Raw genomic sequence first — 27,940 nt, forward strand, 5'->3', positions numbered from 1 at the left:
GAAGAAGCGGTCGATTTACATTTTGATTGCAAAAACCGAGCCAAGTGATTCATACGCGTCTTTAACCTGATCGCTTTCGAAGAATCGTATTTAGATACGCCGATAAAATGATATACAAAGTGGACTAGAGAGCGAGTTTGCCCCGGCCAATCGCAGTCGCCAACAAAAATAGACGCGCCAATAGCTCCTAATTGCTTCATTAATTGGGAAAATGCTAATTGCGAATGTTGCGCACATTCATATAGCCTGTATTGTTATAAATATAATTTCATTTTATCCTTTTTGTGAGACACTCTTTCTCTCTCGCATAAATCGTACGGGATTAAATGGATATCGCGATAATTATATCTAAAAACACATGACTAATGCTTTGCAATAGAGGAAATGGTTTAGAAATTAACACTTGTAAATTAATTTATAAGGTCGTAAATTTTGTATGACATATTAGTTATTCCGTGCATTTGCAGCATATTATATATCCAGATAAAAAATATGAAAAACTATTTTTGAAACAGAATTGACGATGAACAATAATTAATAATGACTAATTATGTTCTTTTCATTTTCTGTTTTTTATTTGAAAAATAATCTCACCTAATGTTACCGCGTTCTCCTAGCGTTTTTATCTTATTTTATTATTGATTCAAAAATGGAATAAAATGCGCAGAAAGAATTTTAAATGAAAAACATACCAATAATTAATTTTTCAGTCCGTTGATAACAAGCGAATCCGCAGTATGCGAGTTTTGAATCTCGCTTTCTGATCTCCGGTCGTATCATGCGATGTACAAACGATAGATTTAACTTACCTGTAACAGAAAAACAAATTATGATTATTTACTCTGCATGTGTGATCTCAAAATGGTATCTTTTTATATCGAATAATTGGATTCAATAAGATTCTCAATTAATCAATTCATTTTAAGGCGTTACATATATCGATTCATTTACTACAAATTACTACATTGCGTATATTGCATAATTTTCATGAGAAGTTATTTCTATGCAGTTATTGTGCGCTGATGAATACGATAAAGTTGCAAAAAGGTAGAGATAGTTTGATGTCTGTAAACTTTATCAAGAGTTGCATATGCACTGTGAACATGGATAAAATATTTTGCCTAACATCACATAATTATACAATAAAATCAGCAAAAAACTAAATAAATAAAAAATAGTACTTTGTAATATCATATCATTTGCAAATATATAATGTATCCAAATATTTCCTACACACACAAAGACTGCAACAATAACAGGATATTCTGTTTTGATCAGACAGGAAACATAACATAGCGTAAAAATACTACAACACATTTATACACATTTACGATCACGAAACAATGTAACAAATGTCGTTCCGATCTTCTCGGCCCGGTTACTCTCTTGCACTTAATTAAAATTTAATTCACGCAGATCGTTTCGAGATTTCAGCTGTTGCAGGTGTGGGCCATAAAAAATAAAAAAGAAAAATCACGCAAACGCGACGATGCACAGGATAAATTTATAAAAAGCTTCCTCCGACAATCGAGGCAATCGAGAGAAGTGCGGCATTTATTAATTACAAATTCGGTAATTGCAGCAAAAATGGCCGACTGGGCGTGGCATCAATCGATGAGGCATCGCCTCGAAAAAAATCCATCCCCATACATTTCCCCGACACCCCACGCTCCGATTCACGCGACGCGACGAGAATTTCCTGCGTTGCGAAACATGCGTACAAAAAAGTGCATATACATATGCTCAGAGAGAGAGAGAGAGAGAGAGAGAGAGAGAGAGAGAGAGAGAGAGAGAGAGAGAGAGAGAGAGAGAGAGAGAGAGAGAGAGAGAGAGAGAGAGAGGAAGTTGTAAGAATATATTACTTGAAATAATAACATTATAAATACAGACTTTTAAACGTCATAAAATTATTTATCATTAATGAGGAAATGCTATATGGTCCATTTCTATGAACACTTCAATTAATGTTAATCGTGATTTAACTTTTGTTAGACTTTCTACCTTTTTTTAAAGATAATATAAAAAAAATCGCTCAATAATCTTAAAAAAAATTATTTTCATATATTTATTGACACTATAAATATCCGCGATAATAATCGATATGCAATATCGCTTTATTTGGTCTGCGCATACTCGACATAAAGTTATAAGCTTTGTGTAAGTGTATTTAAATGTATCAATTGACGTAAATGCATATGATTAGCCATGTAAAATACTCCTGACGATATTCATATTAAAATCTTAATTTTGTTTCATGCGCAATACGCGACGAATGAGAGTTGCTAAGCACAATATTACAGAAGATAAGTTTGACTGTATATGGAAAATCACCACTTTATATTTGCAAGATATCGAGCTCCATTAGCTGATATCTTTCAGTACATAAAACAGCTGATTTAATTGGAATGCTAATATGATAATATTTTTATAAACTTTAACACACCATTTTAAGCGCACAAGAATAGCCAATAATTTCTCTCTCGCCAAACGTGAATATTACAACTACATAATATTTAGCTTGCAATTATCTCGTTCATTTGTTAAAATCCTAGATAAAAGATCAATTACGGACATTATTAACTGGCTTATTTATTAACTCTTAGATGACAATTTTCCTCGATAATTGTTCATATATTAAAAGCCTTTAAAATTGTTCTTTAAATTTGCCAAAATCAAGCATTTCTAATTGATGACAAATTGTAGATAAAATAATTTTGCTTTCTAATCTTTATTTTACTTTTATCTATGTATACATTTTTATACTTTTAATTATTCCAATCAAAAGTTGTCAAAATTAAAACATGTCATTTTAAATATAAATATAAAAAATACAAGATATATGTATGTAAAATATGCTTAAAAAAATTATTAAATATAGCATATTTAATAAAAATTATTAAATATCGCAAAGCTAAGGCTTAAAATAATAAAAAACGATCTGGACATAAACTGCAAATTTTCTAACAGCACGAAATCTGTGTTATGAAAAAATTCATCAGTATTCTCGCTCGCGGACTATCGCACAATTTCGCCGATCTGATCACGTCCGAAGAATCCTCGCGTATAGACAGTACTTATGGTATCGCCTACGAGGAAAGAGGCACGCCATGAAATCGCGGATTACTGGGATCGCAGTGCCGCATTGCTATATCAGAGAACACGAGAGTCTAACGATGATTTACAGCCGGCTTAAGTATCAATGCCAATGGTGTGTCTCGGCAAAAACAGCTATTTCCGCAATGCCGACCTGCATAAGGCTGTCGCGCACACATCTCGGAGAAAAAAATCTCTCCCTCTCGCGCGGGCTGCATTCTCGCCGTCTCTCCTCACGCGGATGCGCGATTTCGCGGAGGTTCCGCATGCGGCACACGCGTAAATATATTTATACTCCAAAGGTGCGTCTATCTCTCTCGAAGCATCTGTGCCTATAACGGGACGTAGGTACATACCGCGCAGAACTCGCATCTACGCGGCTAAATTATTTTACAGCTCGTAAAGCTCAGAGCAAAGAATACATTGGCGCTAACGAGAGGGCCGCGTCTATCAAGATAATAAGGATTACGATCTCCGTCGAGATTGTAATGCACTCCTTGAGCGCATGAAGGCGCGGCGTAACTCCGCGACCTGGTAATAAGAGAGCACCAAGAAGGCAGGCGCAGCCATCGGAAAAGATTAGTCTACATTGGTCTCGTTACGGTTTTCCCTTTTTTTTCCCGCGACTAGCTGCTATCGTTGTAACTAATTGTAAGTAAGCGATTGTTCCGCGCGATGGGAAACTGCGAGTCTTTTCCTCGCAAGGGGAAGATAATGGTCCGGTAATTCCTTTTTTTTCGCCACTACTTTCATCTATAATGGACTCTTTCAGTATATAATTAAGAGCCTAATTATATATCTTCCTTATCTTATAGTTTATACTAAATATTCTATTATAATAAGATTAATTTATAAGATAAAAAAAATCTCTCTTTCAGAATTCACATTTATTTCATTTACAGAGAGTCACGTATATAAAATTTCAAAATTTATAATTGTGTAATAATTTTAAAAAATTGTCATTTCTTACGGAAAAACATCTATTGCTTATTAAAAATGTATATCTTGTAATTAGCGCGCATATTTTTTTCGACCGCTAAAATCGTACGTCCAGACGGTGAACCGGAAAAGCTCGCTTATATAAATCCCGTCGCAACTTTAATCAGATAAATTAATACACGCGTCGCTTCCTCCCGGTACGACGGTGCGTCACGACCGCGCGTCGTCTCATTATGCGCCACGATGTGCCAAACGAGGCGCGCTCGTATCAATTTGATACATCCTAATGCACTTACGTGAAACCTATCATTAAGTCGGGAATCGGAATATCAATGCAGCGCAGGAGAAACAAAGGACACACCGGTACATGGTAGATGCCGCACACGTATTCGCACGTCCCGACATCGTCATCGATCATCCAACGTCACGGTAGGGTGCGTTTCACCGTAGCTATATCAACGGGGGATCGCATGGTTCTTTCATATTTTTTGCCAGAGAGCTAACTGTACTCTCCCCACCTCCCGTAACTTCCCCCCCGAATCCTTGTTCGTTCCTCCCTCGTTCAGCTCCCACTCGCTGCCCCCGCAACCCAATTTCCGGTTGCGGCGGCTTCCGGTTGGAGGGTTGAGCGCATCACGCTAGCGGCCCTCACTTCCGGCTGGTCGGGACAGAACGAGGTTGTCATGGAGACCCATGGTCCGGGCTACACCCTCGGACACACCCTCGGCAACATGGCCGATCTTACCCTCCTCTCCTTCTGTCTTGCCTCCGACAAGGGCGTCGACCATCTCGCTCGAGGATTTCGCAAAGACTATTACTCGAGGTATGGGCGAGTGGGAAAGAGCCCGCGACACGGGAGGGAAACCCCATGGGCCTCTGGGCTGTACATTGTGAAAGGATCCACTCGACCCTCCGAGTGCCACTCATCCTCTACCACAATGCGAAATGTGTGTGGTACTCGTGATGCGTGTCGGTGTGCGACATGCGCGCACAGACGCGCCGCTATATACTCCCGATACGTGCGATTCTCTTTGTGATCTACGCGGATTGCACGTGCGGTGTGCGCACAGGATATTGGATTAAACTCGGTGATATACATTCGAGGACGAATAATACGCGAGGCGAACGTAATCTCGAAACGCGTGACTTTCAACGCGACTGAAATTCCGTTAATCATCGTGATGAATTCTACCATTGTTCGTTTCTGCCGCTTCTCCTTTGAGCACAAGCGATACATCGAAAATTCTCGCTAATTGAATTCCCCGCCGAATAATTAATTATTAATCTTATCTATCATTCACCTCATTTATTATTGTTGCGTTTACGAAAAATATCGTCTTTGTTTAATTTTTATTGCTATCAAATGAAAGAAATAAAAGTTTTCATTGATATACGCTAGTAACAGCGTATTAATTTAATAACAATGTAATTATTTTATCAGTTTGGCTTTGTCATTTTTTTATAGTAATTTTAGGTTTTAGTGATCTCTCAGATTTTATTTTTGTTTTTATACTTGAAGAATAAAATAATAGAAAAATAAAAATATCCATGTGAAACTGGCTCTATTTTATTTATATATTAATAGTCAAACTTTATTATGTATGCAAGCTAAATATTTTGAAAAAAAAATCTGTTTTATTTCGTTTAGTTCAAATATATTTTTAAAATATATTGACGCGTGTTTTGCATATCCTGTGTTGCAATCAGCTTGCAATGGTTATAAGAAATTCATACGGGCCCCTTGGTTCACTCAATCCATACATAGAGAAAAAGAAAGAAAGAGACACAGAAACCCGCATCGATCTGTTCAAATCCCCATAGAAATTAACTCGAGAACACTCGGCTATTCCCTTTCGCCGAGCCAACCGTTTCAGACACAAGTACTCGTTAGAGTACTTATTAGAGTATTAATTAGCCATAATCGAAGATTCTACTGATGCAAAACGCAAAAATTCACCCGGTGAAAATTGCACGAGAATATAAAATTTTTTTTTTAGGGAGAGAGAAAGAAAACGGCGGAAAAACAAACGCCAAGAACTACTCATTGTCAGTCATTCTGTCAACGAAACCATTCTTCCGAGTCGCATGAACAAAGAATAATGCACACTTAATTATCTTTGTAGATTCGACTGAAAATTTTATCATCGCCTCTGCTTACTTTCACCCGCGCTAATGAATGTATCTCGGGACTCTCGACATAATTTTAAAAGTGAGAAATGTGATGTGTGTAGTTTGATTGTCAAGGAATTCGTTCAAATAAGAGAGAATTAACGATTTTAAGTATCTCTAGAAATCCGATATTGTTAATAATTAAATACTTCAAGTTATGTTATTTAAAACAGTAATATATGTTTCTTCTTTTCTGATTTTTTTAAACACTATAATATTTATTTTAATTCAATTCGTCTCTTTATTCTCTCTTTTCCTTTCTTCAGATATATTGAAACTTGTTTTGCTATATATTATATCGATTTTAATTTTATTTGGTGCAAAAGCAAACGTTCGCACACACATGTGAAAATATCTATCAAAAATAAATTTCCAACTTTTCATAGATACATAAGGAGTAAAAGAGTATGTATAAAATAAAATTATATAGAATATGTTCAATATACTGTCAATCATTCCTGCTAATTCTGAAAATGCAATTTTCGAATTAGCGAATGTCTCGCAAGATTTAATTTCACACCGTAGAACTTGCTTAATTGTAGTTATCATGTGAAGAGAATGCTAGAATGATACAAATATTGTTACAGCACGTAGCAATTATTCGTTACGGTCACGCAACGATATATCAATTGTATAGTAAATTCACATTCGTGAATGTATGCAATTGCATTCACGAAACATTCGTGATCTGCACAATTTTAATTGCATTCATCCGCATAATTGAATATTTAAGTTTTCATTAAGCAATTTAATATTTAATTTTATATTTAATTTACTTATTAAATTACACAGCATTATAGCGTGTCGCTTGAATTAAAAAAAAAATATAACGCATATTTCAGCTATTAAATTATCATATACATTAATTACATACATTCATCATAAACTTATATGTTTAATTATTTACCTACATTTAATTAAATTATTACATACATGTTTTGTAATTTAATTTCCAAGTACAATTTCTATAAACTTTTAAGATTATTTCCGTTTTTCAACAATTCTTTTTAAATTTTAATTTATCATAGAAAATATATTTGTGTATATAATAAAAAATAATATTAAATTCATTTTTTTAATGATACAGAACAAGATTATAACTAAAAGTGTTACTGAATAATTAAGTAAAAATAAAATATATTTGCTTTCTTAAAAAAAAAAAAAACGTTTGAATATAATAAAAATTCTACATTATTAAAAATAGAAAAATTAATTATTAAACATTATAAAAAAATAATTTTTAAAAAATTATAATTTTTCAACAATTCTAATATGTCTGTATGCATTATATGTACAAGACATTTTTATTTGAAATTCTTTTATATAAACGTTCAAGATATATACATATATCTGGAGGAATAATAGAAAAGAGTTGCATCCTCTCAAAAAATTCTATGTATGAACATTCCATTCTTGTAAGAAAACTTCATAATATTTTTAAAAAAGGCTTATTTGACTGTATTCGCGCACGGGGAAAATGGCGACGTCAAAATTACAAGCAGTCGGGGCGAGAGGAAGAGAGAGTCGGCATCTTCAACCCCAAAATCCCCCAGTCGCAATTCCGAGTCGCGGCACCCTTCAAACTCATCATAGCGCGGCGCGCCCTCGTAGCCCGTCATACGCCCTCGAAGGTCTCGAGTGCTGGTATCGTCGTCGCCGTAGCCGTCAGCCGGCGTCTCGTCGCCCGCATCGAGCCGGCTAGCCGTGTCGCACAACGCGCGAGGAAGGCGACAAAAGGTCGTCGGGACCCAAGGTATGCTCGAGAGATCTCCGATATATCTCGAGCCGCGACGACGAAGAAAAAGAAGAAGAAGAAGAAAACGAAGGGTGGCGGCGAAGAAAAATAAAGAAGAAGGAAACGAAGAGTGGCGGCGAAGAAAAAGGGTGGTGACGAAAGAGGAATGGTGGGGCTGAGCGAAATTCGGGCGTCGCGCCGCTCTCAAGTGGAGCAGACGCCGGGCAACCAGAGAAAAAAAATCCATATCGACGCTGCCGGCGCCCAGGGGCGGGGCCAGGTGCGAGGCTGTGTGGAGGGTGCCGACGGGCTCCCTTTTAAAGCGACGCACGAGGGCGCAAATGATAATTCGTCGGCATGGCAACGCCCGTCCTATCACCCGTCTCGATGCTCTGTGGATATTCTCGTTCCTTTCTCTCTCACCCTCTCTGCCGACCCTCCTCCCGTTCCTCACTAAACCCCTTTCAAACGAACGACTCTCATCGGACCCCGCCGCTCTCTGTTTCTTTCTCTCCTTTCTCTCTCCCCAGCCGAACGAATGGCGCTCATGAAACCGTGTCTTTTTCCTTTTGAAGATCTCCGGCCGGGGTGCACTTGCCGCCCTTGACGCTGACAGGAAAAACCCGGCAACACGAGGGTAGTTAGGTGGCGGTAGAATGAAAACGCATTAGGAAAGCTTGGCTTGGTCTGTTGCTACGGTAACAGTCGGAGGCTCGGTGAGGAGGACCGGGTCGATCCTACCCTCGGTGACAAGCAGAGGCAGTCGGATAACCTTGAAATATGCCTGCCTTCCGAAAGCTATCCGAATAGCTTCGCTTGCGAAACGATAAAGATATGAAGGAAAATGGTACGGTGTGGAGGACGCAATCGACTTATGAATGCACTTGGAAACTTGTTAATGAGGACGATTGTTAAATGTTTTCGTTAAAAACATGCAAAAAAATTAATAATGTTTACGTTTTGTCGCAAAAAAGATTTTTCTTTTTTTTTAATAAATCTTCGATAAGGTTATAGTTCATTAAAAAGATCATATTTGTATTTTAATTACTTTAAAAAAACTACTTTTGACCGAAGCAAATAAACTTAAAGAGCGAATATCATCTTCTCTAAATAAAAAAAGACAGAAAAAATTATACATAAAAAAATTCTCCTAATAATTCGTAAATTTACGAAAAAACTGCGAGTATAATTGACATATGCAAATAAAACCAGCGAATAAGAGATATCGCCTTTCCTAATTAAAAAGAAAAAAAGAATGATTAATTATACAGGTCGGAAAGAAAGATCATAATTAAAATAAATAATCACTGCAGTAAATTGATGGAGAAAAATCGTACAACAAAAAATATCAAATTTAAATTTTCTTAAATAATGAAAACATGCGTAAAGAAAAAAAATCTTCACTGCTAGATTAAATACGATCAAAAAAAGAAGAAGATACGCTTCTGCACGTTACTCGCGACCTATGCATATGAAGAAAAAAAAGATGAGTGAATAAATGCGATCGACTGCATATAAGTAAAAAAAAAAAGGTGATAAAGGGGAAGACATCTTCCAGACGAACGATCATTCTCATCAAAATCCTCATAATACTAATAACCTGGCTTATGAACGATGTAGATGATCACGAGACTGACGACTTTGATAGCTAATTTGTCGCGATCACCGGATCTCGATTAATATTCAAGTTTCGCTGCCTGCTGCCGTCTCTTACGCGGTGACAGGTAAATGCAGCTTGCACGCACGACATATACATATATATGTGTGTATGTATACGCGCGTGCAGACATAATTATTTTTAATTAAAAGCGTGTATCTTCTCTGTTCCTAGCATCGATAATTTCATGCGATTATATCTAATTTTCTTCTGAATGGCGGACATGTCTTCAGTCCGTCTGTATCTTATATAAATCGCTACTTAACATACGGAATACGAATATACTTATCGTTCTTGACAACTATGACATTTCTCGCCAAACTTAGAGTTTGCGTAAATTGAATGTTACTGGCGAATGTTCATTTTTTTTCAAGCAACATGAATATGTTTTCTGAGTATTATGATATAATTACATTTTATATTTCTATTAGCGCTTCGAGAAATTTGCATATTGCTGATGCTTCTGACAAAACTAGTAATTTTTTAATATACTAAAAAAATGTTTTATATATTATATATTTATTTTATATATGTATACGTAAAATATAAATAATACAAATATTTTTATTTTGTTATAAAAATTAATGAAAAGAATTTTTTTGTATTTTATTAATTATATACATATTTATTTTTTATAAAGAGGCAAATAAATAATATAGAAATATAAAATATATAAGTAGAAAAGGAAAAATATGTGTATATCATTAGGAAAAAATGAAAAAAAGTATGTCCTTCACGGATTAATTGATAGATAGCTCAATTAAGACGTCAGCAATATGCAATCAGGACATCTCTTCGCAATTAATGTGATTAATTTCGACCAGAAATATGACGAGTTGTGCGAACATCCTAGTTGACATACAACGACATGCTTGTGATAATTGTAAAGACATGATTGACAATTGAGGTTATTAAATTTGTTAACATACATCTGTTTAACAAAAATTGGATCAAAAATAAGATTTTATTAATTTAGATATTAATTAGATATTATTAATTATTTTTTTTATAAATCTATACGCATAGAATCTCATAATTCTGATCGATGAATTTATATTCGAGCAAAAAAACATGCTAGCATGTCAAAAAGCAACTTCGAGGTCGAGTTATCGTTGCCCCAACGTCGACATAAGTGTTATAAAGTAGGTTACATATCTTTACTACCGCGTGCAGTGTGCAAATCCCGAAGTTATTGGATATATTTATGGAATAGAACTCTGTTATCCTGACTTATCGACCTTATAAGTCTAGACATGTTAATTAACCGATGGCCTGTGGATGTGTTTTTGCCTTTCGGTATAAGTCACATGAATTTGCTTGCCCGCCGAGATAATAATTAATTACGACATAATAACATTCGAAAAAAATGAAGCTCATGAATGCAATGATAACTAAACAACTAAACGATAATCAACCGACTTTATTCTTTGATATTTATGGGTTATAGGTTCCTATTGGAAAGTCGATGCTTTACATCGATTTAATATCGCATTAATTATGTTTAATAAAATAATTGCAAATTTATAAGATAATTGAAAGTTTTTGAAATACGCTTCCATGATTTAGCGCGGATCATAAAACTGGGGAAACGATGTTACTTAAATTAATTAAATATAAAACGGTAATAAGGAAATCCTTAATCGGGCGGTCGCTATTAGCATGGCCGGCGTGTTTGATTTATGTTCGCTAGATTTAATTTTTATAACGGAACAGAATTTATTTTATGTGCACAATAGGTACTATAAATCGGAAATATTGTCATTCTCTCTTCCTCATCTCTCAAACTGTATTGTTACTGATGTATTAATAATAATAATATAATAGAACTGTAATCAATAAAAATGTACAAATATTTTCATTGATTATGTATTTTTATTCGAGTATATATTATTGTAAACGCAAACAGAATGCATTTAAAGCTATAGAATAGATAATTTTCAGATAATAATTATACTATGATTGAGAAACTTAAATATTTTGTACTTTGTATAGGTTTATTTGAAAAATGGTTCTTTATCTAAATCTGACTCAAAAGAAACTATCAAAATTGTGCAAACTGTTCTCTTTTCTAATTTGTATATTATAACAAGAATGTATTCGTCGATAAAATGCATTCATTAGCATTGCAATTAATAAAAAAAAATTATTAATTCTTTCATCTTCAAATATATACAAATTAAAAGTCCAACCACAAGAGATTGTGTATATTATAGGATGGAAAACTGACACGCGAAAATGATGCAATATATTAAAGTGTGTATGCGGCCTCCATGATGCCCGATAATTTCATGACTCGCATAATGAGAAGTCACGATCCGATAGCGATCTTGTAGCATTAACGAATCGCATAATAAAAATTGCGCCGCTTTATTATTATTATTTTCCGTTCCTACACTGTAATATCATTAATTTTTACCGCCATGCTACGTGTCTGACAAGTCTTACAAAGTAGAAATTCAATAATTTCCACTTAATGTTCTCATTTAACCATTTAATGCGTCTGACATTCCTCGATCAAGATTCTTTTCATGAAGAAAAAAGGTAAGTTGTATCAGTGCTACTCTGACATTTCCGCCATTTCCAACTACATGCCATGCAGACATGGAGATGATAGAGATAGAGTTCTATACAAAGGGTGAGCGTCATATCGAAACACAAAATATCACTTTCAATCAATGCAAAGAATAGATAAAACATTACATATACATTTCAAAAAGTTAAATTTATTTTAAAAATAAAAATAGAGCACATATAATAAATCTTGTTTTCTCAAAAGCAGATATTTGATTTTGAGATATAACTAAATAACAACATGCATAACAGCATTTTGTGTTAACACGTGTGTGTATATGCAAAATATAAATTTTTTAAATTGTTTGTAATTTTCCTGAAATATTTATAATGTCAAGATTCAAATATGATATATTAAAAAAAAAACAGAACAGAGTAGATGACTTTTTGATAGAAATTGATAGCAGTTTCGAGCAATTTTTAAATTGATATTTCTCTCTGGGAGGAAAGAGAAAGGGGTGTTTTCGCCCAAGCTACTCTGTAGATCCTACCAGCTTTAGGGTGGATTTGAAATTTTCATTTAATTTCCGCGAACGTTAAATTTCGCCCTTGAATCCGCTATTCCGAATCGCACGAGCTAGCCGGCTGTAATCGAATCGAGCAATATCGCGCCACTCCCAGCGGATTACGTGAGCGAGACAGCCGCATGCATCTCGAAAATCCGCTGATATATTACGTGTACCTGTACGTACACCTACATATGAGCAGGTTCTGGACCAGTCAAGCCGGTCTGCCGCTCGGTTCCTGGTTCCTGGTTTCCGGTTCCTATCGCGCGCCCTCCGTGCAAAGCTTTCAAGGCAATCCTCTTCCAATCCGAAGCGGTATACGGCTCCGGTCAATCCACCGCAATTCCACACACAGAAAGACGGAATTCCCAATAAAGACTAAAGTTTTTTCAAAATCGACGAGCATTCGAAAACGTGTATATTTTAAAATGACAAAAAAAAAAAGAATCTGCAGTTTTAATTAAGAGTATCCGAATATCAAAGAGTTAATATCTACATGTCAATTTGAGATTTATTAAACCAGCAACAAAAAAAAACAGAAAAAGCCAGTCTCGTTAATATGTACGAAATGATCAAGAGATTGAATTTGCTTATTACGCTCGAAAAAGACACGGTCGAAAAAGATGATACACTATTTACTTCGATCGGCGGATGTTTTGCGCTGCTTCAAAAAAAAAGAAAAGAAAAAGTGGAAAAACCTGTCGTGCCACTCGAACCCGGAAAGGAAAAAAGAGAAGTGCGTAGCCGTGCGGCCGATGTCGTTACCGAACGGAAATGAGCAACGATTCGAGAATCGTCCAGACCAACATTGCCGCGGAATATGTCTAACGAGAAGGAGGAGGCCGATGATTGCGTATGTCCGATGATGGATCGCGCGTAACTCCGTCGGCGATTACATGCAAAAGAGGGCGAGGAAAATTCTCTCTCTGTCATTCGGTTTCCGGGATCTAGACTACCGATTTGCACTGCACACCTACGGTTCTCGTAATGATATCGATAACGACGTCGGGTATGCGTCTAAAAAGCGCGCCAGCTAGCATGGAGAACACGTCCACTGTAAGCAGGGCGTAGGCCAGCTGGTGATTACACTCATCGGACGATGGATCGGTTCTCTCGGGAAGTTGTATGGCAAATGAAAGTGGCTACGGCACGGAGAGCTCTCAAGGGCCACCACCTACCGCTCGACGTAATAATATCGACAGCGATCGGCAGCAGCGTAAGTAAGCAAACATAAACTACGCTTGCCAGGTATCTAAAGGACTGTGAAAACTAGAATCGTAGCAAAAAGTCTGTTATTCAAACTAATGGTGACCATCAGCGGCGTAGCCGATTTGATCTTGATCGAGAAATGTTAGTCACATTGAATTTAACGGAACAACGTCAGTGGACATCACTCTTATAAACTTTGATTTCTTATTATTTAACTAATTCTGTTATTTTAAATAAATTATTTCTAAATATCGGAAAAAAATATTTTAGTGCATAATGAATATTTCCTATACATATATTTGATAAACGTTATAGTATAATAATATATAAACAATATTTAATTCTTTTTTAAGTATTTTATGAATTCTTCATTAGGTATATTACATGATCAGGTTAAAAAAGTATTGAGAAATCGTATCAAAATGCAAGCATTCAAAGAAATTAATCTTGTTAAAAAAATAGCTTCACACAAAAATATCTAATTTTTTAAATATATTTAACACAAGCATATGTTATAGCTCTATATAAAAAATAAAACAAAAAAAAACCGAGAACTCTTCGGGATTTAAAAATAAAAATCGTATGCTTTACATCCAATGATGTAACTAAAGACCGACGGACTTATATGTTTTAGGCCTATAACATATTTAATAATTTTTATTCAGAAATATTGCTAATCAAAATATGATTTATCTAAATAATTTCATTTTATATTTACTGATTTAACGTTTAATATTTAAATTAAGAATATAGTTTTATATTAAAGTGACAATTTTTTTATATGTAACTAATTATAAAATAATTCTCTTTCTCTTTTCCTGTAGATTATATAATTTTACTGATAAACAGTAAATATATATTAATATTAATTGCATCAAATAAAATTCAAATACAAAAAGAATATCGCGAAACTTATATCAAAAGTGTCAATAGAAAAAGTTAATCGATATTTTATCACAAAAAATAATAATTACATGTCTTTAGTTAATCGCATTCGCTATATATAATAGTGAAATATATATATATTCATGATAACAGTATATACATATTAATAAGCATCTAAATTATTCAATACATACGAAATGTTAAACGCGTTATCGATTTTCAATTACACGTATTGCATTGACGTAAATATAAATTGCCGCATACACGTAACTTTGCATCAAATATTTAATAAATTGCGAATTACGTGTTTTTTTTTTAAAGAAGGGAAAACAGATTGCCGTCGGAAATAGATATGTGATGTTTTGCTTATGTGTAATTTCGTTTCAATAAATTTCAAGTCGCATTTCACTCATGAGATAAACAAGTCGATGATAATAAATGATACACAATAGCTGCTATAATTTATGCTACTAAAGCTAAATTGCGACGGTGTCTAATGTTATCATTCTATACCGCTATTATCTATTACATTATGTTGTGAGCAATGGGAGCTAGCCGGTAAGTTCTTTACTAAATCGGGCCATTATCTAATATAAGAATTATCATGACCATTATGTGATCTTACGCGAGAGCAATTTTATCAGGAGAATGTTGAAAGGGTTTTCAAAAAATACAAGAATCCAAAAACAAGTAACCTTTCAAGCTGTAAATAACTGATATTTGATATTTCGTAAAAATAAAAATGATTTTCGTCGCGTTGACAGTCACGCTCTGTCCTGCAAAGTTAATTATCGCATCTGTTACGCGAGAAGTTACACATTGAGAGAGATAGCTTAGGAGCAGAATTAAATTAATTAGTAAGCCAAGATATATCATTAAATTGCATGTTGCCACGTTGTCGATACCAATGTACCTCTATATTTCACGACAGACAACAGCAGATACCAACATCTATGGCCACCGAAGTCAAAATCATGTTCTCTCATTATAAAGTAGCCCTACTTATCTCGATTACAGGATTCTTTTTTTTTAATCAGATACTAACCGAACGTTCGGGAATTAGAGTGCACCTTGCGACTCGAGAAAGTGTTCGTCAACAGTTTTCGCGCCGATATATGCTTAATTTACGACGTAGATTAATAAATAATCGCTGTTGTTCAATCTCTCTTTTGAGATTATCGATTTACGATTATATCCATTCCATTAACACATATATCTTATGTATCTTTCAGTAAGACAAATTTGCGTATAATTCGAGTTGATTTTTAATAATATGGAAAATCTATGTTTTAGTTTTTCTGAATTATTCTATTTTCTTTTATGTTCAATTTTATTTATGTTTAATTCTACGACAACTTATAATTGCGTAAAATAATTGAAATGGAAATCTCTCATTAAAATAATAATAAATAACAGTCCGTCAGAATTATGAGTCGCATTGTGTTTTGCAATCATATAAACGCGATATGCCCTCGTATGGAGAAAAACTCGTGTTCTACTTTATGTTACATTAAGCGGATAAAATCACGAGCACGTAGCGATTTCTCTCAACTGGAAATATTCTTCGACTAGAAGTTCTAAGAGAGCCGAGTCTTCGACTAAATACTCGACGAAGGACTCGGTTAAAGAATGCAACAATGTCGACCGGATGGTTTGCACGTGACAGCAGCTTAGCGATCCGAATAAGGAAGTTTCTTAACGGCACGTACGTGTCGACATACACTCACGTATGGTCTGTGCCCTGTGCTGCTGGATATGTCAGAGTACGTGTGCGATATCCGACTCGAATACATCCAGCACTCTCGATTCAAATTTCATAGAGTATTCCGTATTTTGACATCTCAATAAATTTTATTAAATCAAGTTATTAATCAAAGTAAAATTGCGATTATATTTCTTCTTATTGTTAGACTATTTCCTCTTATTATTAGAGTATTTGTTGTTGTATTATAATTTTCACTTGTGTGCTTTTCAATATTTCTCAGACGTACCATATTTTTATATATTTCTTGCTACTCAATGCTATTCAATAATAAATATTATTGAATTTTTTAATTTCAAAGATTAAACGACATAATCTTAAGAAAAAGTCTCTCTGAGAGTAAAAGTACACAAGCAGAAACAATGATATGAGAAAAAATAAAAAATATTTCGAAATTATAAGTTATAAGCTTCAACGCCAAAGATGGCGTAAAAATTAATTAAGATTAAAATTTTCTATCAACAATATTAGATTAAATGTAAAATAATTTTTCAAAGTACATTTTTGATACTATTCCTATGCAGCATACTTAATATACCGAGTGATATAAAGTATAAATAATGAAAAATTACTCCCCGTCTTTCTGCGTATTTGAATCTATCAACATAGAATGAGTAACGAGCGCATAGGAGCATCGCTAGTTTTCATATTGATCATGAACCGCGTTGCGGGTAAGGCACACTCGGCAGTTTCTCAGAATATTCATTTCTATTAGAGATTCTTGTTAGAGAGCGTACAAGAAAAACACGCGCATCACACAGAAGCGCGCGCGGGACGAGAGAACGATTCGAATGAATTAGGGATTCATCTACAATTACAGTGGAAGGTTGATGAAGCAACAACAGTGCATAAAGCTCATTAAGATCGCGCCGCGTTATTATCGACATTGATTGCGAATGTGTAACTCAGTCGCCGCCTCCGGATCGCTAAGAAGCGCCGTTAATTGTAAATGAAGCGAGCCGCAATTTACCATGTTTAATTGAAAACACGCTCAACAAGCAGCACTGATTACTTTCTTAGTCGAATGATTAATGCGAGGATTCTGATCGATCCAACCATACCGAGTCGAACTGCAAGGGCTAGAGTTATATAGGCTAGAGCATTCAAATGTATCTTTAAACTACCTTCCCTGATTGTGATCATACGTTATCACAGATTTTATAATGGTGGCGTGAAAGTATAGTTATATCCTTGTCATTAAATTCCACAGACTTAAATATAAGTGAGCCCAACTTATATTAAAATTGACTATTCATCTTCTTGACATGCTTAAATGTTATTTCCTATATCTGTGTTTTAAATTGATACCTAGAAAGTACGTGCGAGTAATATTTAATTTTAATTAACTTCGCTGTGTAATTAATCACCTGCTATAGAATTATCGATATTTTTTCAAGTACAGTTTCTTTTTTCCTAGCCACTTGTATCGTCATCTGTCACTGAAACCTACAATTAATAAAATCATATATTTCGAAGTACATGTAATACGGAAAATTGAATCCTACTGTCACACAAGTCAAGTCTGTCCGTTCGACGATACGTGACTTTCATATTTTAAAGCGGCTTGTTACATCTAACACGACTGAGCAAAGAAAAACTCGCGTAATCCAATCGTATCCTGCAGAGAAACGGAATAATTGAAACGCCCGAGTACGTCGATAACGCGATAAAAATAAATCACTGCAGGTCGTCGTGCGACTTTCGCATGCCTTCGATGAATCAATAATTAGGCGAAGATGATAGCGCCGCGTTTGATAGTTTCCGAGCATCTACGATATAAAAAGATGTCCGTCGCGTATCCGAGGAAACTGGTTCCCAGACGGGATTGCAATCCGCAATCCGCGTATCAACGAACGCAAGTACAACTTCTTGGTTTCTTTCGCGAAACAAGGAGCGAAGTCGAACGCCGACTTCGGTACACGTATAGAATCGAACACGACACGACACGTGCATTGTAATTTGTTCGAACATAATGCTCGGCCCATTTAAAGTATGATGGCGATTTCGTGACGCGCGGGCGTTGTTGGAAACAAAAACGAGAAGGGAGAAAAAGTAATCCGACCAATGTGTTTGCATATGAATTATAACAATTCCGAAAACGTAGGATAGAATCTTTGAAAGTGAAGTCTGTACAGTCGTGTCAAAAAATATCAATATGCGATAAATTCTCATGTAAAAAATGTAAAAAAAAAATTAGCCTATTGAAATTTTTAGAAGAATCTATAAATGCACATTATACATTTTTTTATCATTATCATTAGGGCATATAGTTTTTTTCGTAATGCACATTCACTTGTAAGTAATAATTGATTATAATTCTTAAATTAAATAAATTCTTAGCTTATGGTATAGCATTCTCGATTACACTCAATTGAGTTATGTACAATCATAAACTTCACCATAATATGGGTCGACGGTATAAATTTTCTCTTCGCGAGGTAATAACATTTTATTAATACCAAGCTGTAACCGCTACAGCTTTGTGATGCTAAAGAAGAATTACATTCTCTTCCGATATGAGCTACAATAGGGGAGTCATTACAAAACGAAACAATAGAATAATCATGTGAAAAAAAAATATGTGCAATAAAAGTTATATTATACTCTCGAATAAAAAGTGTTATGTAAAAGGTAAACGAAGGAGAGAACAGCGAAGTTTTTACAAATGGTAAATGCGAACCTTGTTAAATTTTATTGGCGTTACTGAGCCAGTATATTTGGAATAAGAAGTGTCCAATTCCATTAGAGAGACAAGAGTACTCCTTTCCTTATCGGAGGAAGAGGACGAAAAAGTTACCGCGGCCAGAAAAAGCGTAGAAAGAGATTCAGGAATGGATGCACTCCCTACTTGTACCGATCCAATTATTTTCAAGCTTTAATCGAATGTTCTCGAAAATATAGGATGTATTTGGTAATTGGTGACACACTCGAGAAAATACTGATTCCTCGTTATCATATATTACATAAATCTATAGCAATAAATTTTGTTACCCGCAAACAAATTCATTTTTAATTGGTTACAAGTAGTTTTTGCACGTAAATTCACTATATTTATAATTGGAAATGTACTTTGATTGCGTGAAAACAATTGAAGTAATGAAAATAAAACTATTTTTAGAAAAAGGGAAAAAAAAGATATTTTTACAACTTTATCTGACTGCGACATGAAAATTAATTATCATAATCATTAATTACTCTGTATACCAACGAAATTGCGTAAAAGAACGCAAAATAATTGAGATGTAGAGGAAAAAAAAAATAATAAGTGCAATACGTACTTATATTAAAAATGAGCATGGAAAATTTTCACGCATTATCTTGTAATATGTAAGATGTTTTTAATATATAATACAAATATGTTTTTTTACTATAAATTATTTCAAAAAGAAACATTAGACAATAAAATAATGTTAAATTATTGTATTTTATAGAATTTATATTTTTAAAATACGGTAATTTTTTTGCAATTATAGCAATACGTTTGTAACTTTTTTTCGTAATGTGTGTATGAACAAATGTATATATAAAATATACATGCAATATTACTATAAACAATTAGCTTTTCAAAAATTAAAGCAGAATTAAATAATAATGATATAAATGATTGCATGAATGAATAATTTCTCGTTTATTTAACCAAAGTGAAAAATGTTATATTTCTGTGCAATATACTTGATTATTAAATACTATTTTATTCCCGGAAAAAGAGGCCAACCATGTAAGATGCGAGAAGAATAATGCTGCTTTGAATATTCATATTGGAAACTGCAGATTGTAGTGGCAATGATTTACGGTTCCACTCTGCGGAGTTTTGCTTGAATTCGTAAATTTGATCTTAAGAAAAAATGTATGAAACGAGTATGCGAAACAGCGTGTTCGTCGAATGGACCGGATGATGAGGCCATTAAACCGCAATTAGGAGGCTTCATCCTTTATTACACGGGGTCTGATGATCGTCCGATATGTCGACCTGTCCCGTATGATTCACGTACCGCGAAACAAACAGGAAGCAATGTGTCGCAGACCGAAGGTTGGCGCCGACTTGACGTAGATATCATCTCGACTCTCGCGTCTAAAACTTCACGTTTGCTTCTTGCATCGTACTGACGCGCGTTAGTACTTGCATGCTGTTTTCGCGAATAAGATATCCGAATTTATCAACGTCCAAAAATGGATGCATAAATTAAAACGTAAAACAGCGGCTGCCAGCTGTTATTTTTCAAGATAAAAATAAATATGCAAAAGATAGAGGACATATGCGATGAACGAAAGTATAATTGTCTCTTTACATCTCTTGTGCAAATAAAAATTAGATAAATCGCTCTTAAACCTAGAAATAATATAAAATCATAAATACATAAAGAAATATTTCTAAAAAGTTAAAAAATGTTTTCTAAAAGAATATAAAATCTCTATAAAATTTAAGAGAATATAATCCACAAAATCTTCTCAAAGGATATTTTACATCTAAGTTTTAAATAAAAAAAAACTTCTCATATATATATATTGCATATTATAACTGCAAAATTGTAACGGCGTATAAAAACGCCATACACAATAACATATCAATATAAACCATGTAAAATGCTATTTAAAAATTAAAGAAGGATTATTGTCTTTTATCATAAATATGTAAATACGTCACTGAACTATCGTTCATCGCATTAATTTCCAATCATTATTCGCTAGCAATTTTCGATATGCATTTAGCTTTATCAGCACGACTGTCATAACAATAATTTCAAAAAATTTTTGTTAAAAAAAGATTAACCACGCAAAATCTGTAATTAAATAAAAGTATCATAATTGAAGACATACCGTGCAATTGATTGTAGTGGTGTTCGAAATAAATCAGTAATAAGTGAATTGCTACAACGAGAGATAATATATACGTCATGTATATGCCACGCGTCATTATTTGTACGTTCTCGCATAAACGTGACAGAAAATGTCATCAAGAATTAGAATAGTTCGCAGATGAAAGTCATAGTGCATAAAAACTGTCGCGTCTCGGCATTTTACACATTCTACATGTGGGAATTCAGCGAAGTCGCGACATTTTCTGCACGTCACCGGCATTTATTGCGCGCGAAATTAATTTTCGCGGTAAGTCAAAAGCTCTGTTAATTGATGACGTAATGACGTCTTTCGTAATTAAGCTGCACCGAAGACGCACGAGAGAGAGACGGCTCAACCTTCTTTTCAATCCTTCCGCATATCTCTCTCCCTAACTCCTGACTAACCCCTCATTTGCTTTCCGTCTCTCACTCTCTTGTCACGGATCCATTATCGTTATTAACATTAACGCGAGCGTTTAACAACCGCGTCGCTTTCCGTTTGTCGCTTTTGTGAGGACACCGTAGTAGCTTTAATATCAGGAAAGCTCTCGTGGAAGAAAAGAAGGGAAAGAAAGAGGTAGCGAGCAGGAACGAAGAGAAAAATGTACGCTCATCGCGAATTGCGCCTCTGAAAGCGTGCAAGTGAAGGAAAAAAAGGAAACGTATAAGAGACATAGAAAAAAAAGTTCGCCAGTTTTGAACTGCCGGAAGAGAAACGTTAAAAAGTGTCGGCATTTTTTCGCCGAACGCCTTCATGATGACACAAGCGCGCTTTCCATTAGCACGTTTCTTTCAGCTTAATGCAGCTCGTCTTTTACATACATATCGCTATTGAAAGACTGTATTAAAATTGCGAATAATCATCTATATCCGCCTAATTTTTTATGTCTACTAAGAAATTTATATAAATATATTAAACAAAGACGATAAAATATCTAAATAGATATTAAAAATCTTTCTTTAAGACACATTGATTTATAAACTATTATATTGTTTTGCCGAAATAAATACTCAATAAGTCATCATGTCAAAAAAATCATTTATAAAAAAAAAAGAAAGAAAATAAAAAATATTTCTATTTTATTTTTTATATTTAAATTTATAATAAATTTAGTACAGCATTATTATTTGTTTGACAACTATCGATGCGATTAAAACATAAATAGCATCATGCCCTAAAATACTTATTTATATATCGAAATAGATGATAGATGATAAAAGTAAGGAAGATGACTCATAGCAACGTTTTCTTTGACTTTGCGCACTCACACTTTAATCGTTAAGAGAGGTTAGTTATACCGGTTGTGAGTTCACGAATAAATGAAGACCGGTTTCGTCCCATTGAACCAATCTCCAGCATGTCTGGGGACCAAGTTACGTATCGCGAAAGAGAGTACAGGCTTTGGTAAAAATTCATCACAGTAAGATAATATCCAAATTTGCTCTTTACCTACTTAAATAAGTGAAACTTCTTGGCATTCTAAGACCATCTAACCATATAAAATATAAAATAAAAAAAATGTGTTCAATAAGATGTCTAATATTCAAATATACGAAAAGAATAAAGCTAGCAAGCCTTAATTATAGCAGAGACTATTTCTCAATAAAAAAAGTCGTTCTCTAAACAATCACGGCTGATTTGTAAGCCAATATTATATTTTTCTTGCCACAAAATTATCGTGGCGTGTCAAATGAAAACAAAAAACGCTGCCTCGGCGCGAATGAACGTGTTTTCTTGCATGAGAACGCTCAGCCGCTCGAGAGAGTTCATCAACGGGAGAGTACGAAGGAGTCTAGCAAAAGCGAACACCTGGTATCGTATCAAATATCGCGGTCACGTATGCGGCAACGAAGTTTTCGGCTGTTTGTCGTATAATCGTGAAACTTACGATTATCGCCACCGTAAAATACATATACCGGAACAACCGTGGAGGGAACGACCGCACGTTAATGGCAACGAACGCTGAATCTGGCCCAAAGACCGACCGACACGACCTACGTCGGCCGGTCCGACGAGCCGAGCTCGTAAATTCAATTAGTCCGCGAATATCTTGAGGAGAACACACCGCAACCGGGCAGCCGCGATCATCTTTCTCTACTTCTCTCCCGCGCGATTCCTTCTTCTCCTTTCAATCTCGCCCCCTTCCGTCTCCTCATCACCTCTTTATCTCGACCGAGCGGGAATTCGCCCACTTTTGTTTTTTGTTTCCTGGCACTTCCTTTTTGGTCGTCTCCACCTCTACCGCGCCTTCTCCTTTTATTCCTACACTCGGATAGACATCCACCCTTCATTCTCTGCGCTATCCATTCTTCATCATAGTCGCGAAGAAAAGAGACGAATAATTATTGCGCGCTGTAAGGACATGCCTGAACCGCCCGAGAAAGATACGAATGAAAATTTAAGATCATTGTTGTCGTCGAGACATTAATAAATTTAATTACACGCGAAACCACACGCGGTTTTTAGATATATGTAATTTTATTCATTTTGGATCTGCGACTTCGCGATATCGATGGCGACTGTTGAAAATATTGCATTAGAAACGTAGAAAGGATTCATCGAAACGTATTTCCTACCTCCACATATCTCGTTTGTAACGAAATACGAAGCTGATAGCGAATTGAAGTTATAAAGATCGTTTGAGGCTGGAAATTGTTAGAATTACATGGTAGGGAGTAACGTTCACGCTAGGCAATTTCGATAATACGAGGCCAGCGGCGAAGCCGAAGTACCGTGATTTCTGGATGCGGGAGCCGGTAGATGCCTCCCAGCTAAAAGAATAAGAAGGTTAAAGTGCCAAAGGAACGCGGTACCGTAGCAAATAGTTAATTCGTACTCTGCGAGAACTCCTCTCGCCACACAAGTCGAACTCGTCGGCGAGGTGTATTTCGACATCGTAGAAATTCGTATCTTTCTCTTGCGCTCGTGCGATTCGCTTTGAAAGGGGACTTTCGGGTGTCGTTGTTAACATTCATTTCAACGGTGTTTCTATCACAAATGCGATCAACGGAAGAAGCAACCGAAGGTCGACGACGACTCTTGCGTCGAGAATCCACCTTATATATGTATATCGCGTTTGCTTCATCGCAGCTTCTCAATATCCGCGCAACAAGATCGAATGGATCAATAAAATTAATTTGTTAGCGCGTTCGCATATTAATCCCGATGAATGAGTTAAATAATTTATCTATAGGTATGTATGTATCAGATGGTCTATTCCGAGTCTGATGCCGACCGAAGATTCATAGAAAAGAAAATCAAATATATGTATAAGAGAAAATAATCGACATTAAATTAAAGAAAAATTAAGATTCTACGAAGTTAAATTTATGAGTTTCTTTGGATAAACTTTACTTCTACATGATAATGTTAATGTTGTAATTTATTAAATCGAGAACTATTTTAGCTCTCTATTAAGTATCTAAGTACTAAAAATAATTATCAAGCATATCGCTGAAAAATATTCTTGTCATATTATATCATAATTACTTCGTAATTATAATGATCACAGTAGACGTTATTCCAAGTTGTGAAATTATACTTCTAAATATGTCATTTTATACATTGATATTAGAAATGATAACTATTTATCAGAGCAGATACACACATACAGAGTCATCAACTAATTATTAAAGCATAATTATTGATCTTATAAAAATGGTGATATCGTTTTATCACCTATAATTACTTTAATCGGTTCTATACGTGCAAACCGAAGGTGTGCCCATCGCGAAACGAGTTTGCGGATTAACGTTTTACCTCAGCTACTGACTGGTCCGACCGGCAAAAAAACGCGACGAGCAACCGATAGCAACCGACCGGATATACACAGTGTACTCATCCGACCGACATTCGGCATCGCGTTGCACAGCGAAAAACCTGTACGCGATATAAGAACACAAGATCAACAACACGCAAAAAACGAGATTGAATTCCTTTGAGAGATGCGCGTAAAAGAGTTATCAGTCATCACTTCTTCGGGAGGCAGGGATTTTTCATAGGTGGCGATTTATCGATTGTGTACCGAAACAATTACGCTGATTAGCCGGAAGTTTAAGTACGCGTTTACGAAATTAATTGAATTCTGTTCGTAGCCTCATAGTTTCGTAAACCATGAAAAATCAATTAAAGTATGAGCTCTTCCATCTTTCGATAGGAATATCGATGATTAAGATTAGAGATAGAGAACCGAATGGGAAAGAATATTGGCCGCTTCCAACGCGAGTTTCATAAAATAAATGATTCCTCAGGGTGCAAAGAAAATAATGATGCCTTAATAAATACGGTAGCAGCGGATATTTGCAATCGGATATGTGATCCGCCCATTTCTGATTCTTTTTTTTTCGTAAACCCATTAATCAACTTTTTTCAGATAATTACGTTATTTTATTCTTACACCGCGGTTTGCATTTAACGGATAGCGCTACAATTAATTGCAAAAGAAACGTTATCGGGGGGACGCCCAGCACGATTGTCGCCATTAAGTCGTATATCCTTTTAACGGCGCATTAAAAATTCAACGATCATTAATGTTTCCTCATGTTTTATCTTCCTGCACTGTCCTCTGAATGATAACACCTCCACCGCCGTGAACGCCGGTATATAATTATCCTCTATATACACGACGCCATTTTCATAATTGAACATTTTTACGTAAGGCTACAGATGAGGGGGGAAAAAAGGTCAGAATATATATAATAAAGCTCCTTGCATTAAACCTACTCGCGAGGGACTATTCCATTTCTGGCTCGAGTTATCTGCATAACAACAAGCGTATCATTTAGTTGCCTACACTAAGAATTTCGCAACCGTGCACGAACCTCATTTTATATACGATTTCCTGTTGTTTCCATCAATGTTACGTTCCCGTATTACTACCCTTCCTTGCAGCGTGATAATTGCTGCGGATCTCGATGAAGATCACCGGTATTTACCTACATGTGATGCGGGATTAAAACTTGGATTGTACGATCTAGCATCGCCATAAAGTTTGATCGAACAGATGCGCTTCGCGGTAATTTTGTCTTGCATGATTGCGATATCCGATAATTAATATCTGCTTCGTCAACGGGATAAAAAAAAATTTATAAATATCCAGATAACGAGTGCTGTACATTTCTAGACTCACGAAAATAATTTTAAGCATACAAAAAATAAGCGCAAACTGAAAATAATTATATGTCGCCTATACATTTCCTAATTTATCAATTTCATTAAACAAAATGATTAATAAAAATTAAAAAAGCTCTGATATACATATAAATACAAAATCAGGTATGAAAGGGCTAATAAGAGCTAGACGCAGATATCTATATGGTGCAACAAACTTGTTTTTAAATTCCTCTCTAATTATTTAAAATAAAATAATTAGAGAGTAATTTAAAAACAAGTTTGTTGCGTTTGATATCTAGCTCTTATATCAACCCTTTTCATACCTGATTTTATATTTATAAAATTAGATTAAATTGTCTATATTCTCTAAACAAAAATTGTTAAATGATTATTGATGTTAAGCATCGAGAAACGAATCGCTTTAGCAAGAAAATCATATATTTCCGCAAAGCCTTCTTATAACGTAAACCCTTTCGCGAGGACGATAAAATAATCTCTCGCAGCCCGGACTAAGAATAATGAACGCGAAGAAAACCGCCCAGCCACGAGATGCACGTTATTCTCCCGCGATACGAATCTGCCATTTTCTCATGAAGCAGACAAACACGTCTCTCTATTACAACCGCGACTCCACCCACAAGTCTCTCTCTCGTACGTAACACCGATTGCAAAATTCACGGCGATGTCTTACGTAACGCGCGCGGTGTCTCTCGTACGCGCTATTGTTCTCTCGTCGGGGTCCCCATTGTTGCCCCGTATGAAGAGACAGGCCGCATAGAGGTAAATAAAGAGATCGCGCGCGCGGTTTCAAATTATGCGTCGTGTAAAACGCATTTACACGCGGTCGTTCGTAAATATAGGCGCGCGTCCCACGAGCTTCTAAGCTCGCGACGATTAATATCGTCGGCGTGATGTTGTTGTGTGTCTTTCGCACACGCACGGACGATTTCGTAAACCGTCGTGTAAATGGAACACGCGGGGCCGGCTGGGTCATACCACTCGTCGCACCTTCGTGCAAATTAAATCAACGTGCCTATTAAAATGAAGTTTATGGCAAATGTTTAGAAAGTAGCTGTGGATATATATACAACGCGTTGATGAAACGCATGCATTATTAACGATTTAGCCGTTGCGCGCCTCGTGCAAAAAGCTTGCAACATGTATCAACAACTTTTTTGACGAATGCATAAATATGTTCAACCGCATATTCGTAAAATTAGCATATCCCTGAGAGATCGACGGATATATTTGAAAAAAGTTTCTCTGTATTGTATATCTGCTATCTATTACTGCTACCAACTGTTTTTTCAATCATTTGAAGGCTTTTCCCTCCTAAAAAGAACAATGATCTCGGACAAATTAATGATCAATCTTTTAATAATTACATATATGGAAGTCAACCTTCCACTGAATTTATTCTAACATCTAATTTATTTATTCTAATTAGAAATTATGCAATCTTG

The 27,940-nt window shown here is 35.3% G+C and overlaps 2 protein-coding genes across 2 annotated transcripts in view; one reads left to right on the forward strand and one right to left on the reverse strand.

Annotated features, from left to right (window-relative positions):
* The window catches only part of Mesr6 (misexpression suppressor of ras 6), a 660,805-nt gene that overhangs the window by 609,079 nt on the left and 23,786 nt on the right, over window positions 1–27,940 (reverse strand). The window lies entirely within an intron of this gene.
* The window catches only part of LOC145936213 (uncharacterized), a 35,896-nt gene continuing 21,796 nt past the window's right edge, over window positions 13,841–27,940 (forward strand). The window contains exon 1 of the mRNA XM_083038169.1: window positions 13,841–13,886. The gene's annotated coding sequence lies outside the window, so the exon portion shown is untranslated. The remainder of the gene's footprint in view (window positions 13,887–27,940) is intronic.

The sequence above is a fragment of the Prenolepis imparis genome, unplaced genomic scaffold (genome assembly GCF_030444845.1).
Source record: "Prenolepis imparis isolate NDT839.2.m4 unplaced genomic scaffold, iyPreImpa1.0 SCAF_5, whole genome shotgun sequence".
Classification (NCBI taxonomy): domain Eukaryota; kingdom Metazoa; phylum Arthropoda; class Insecta; order Hymenoptera; family Formicidae; genus Prenolepis; species Prenolepis imparis.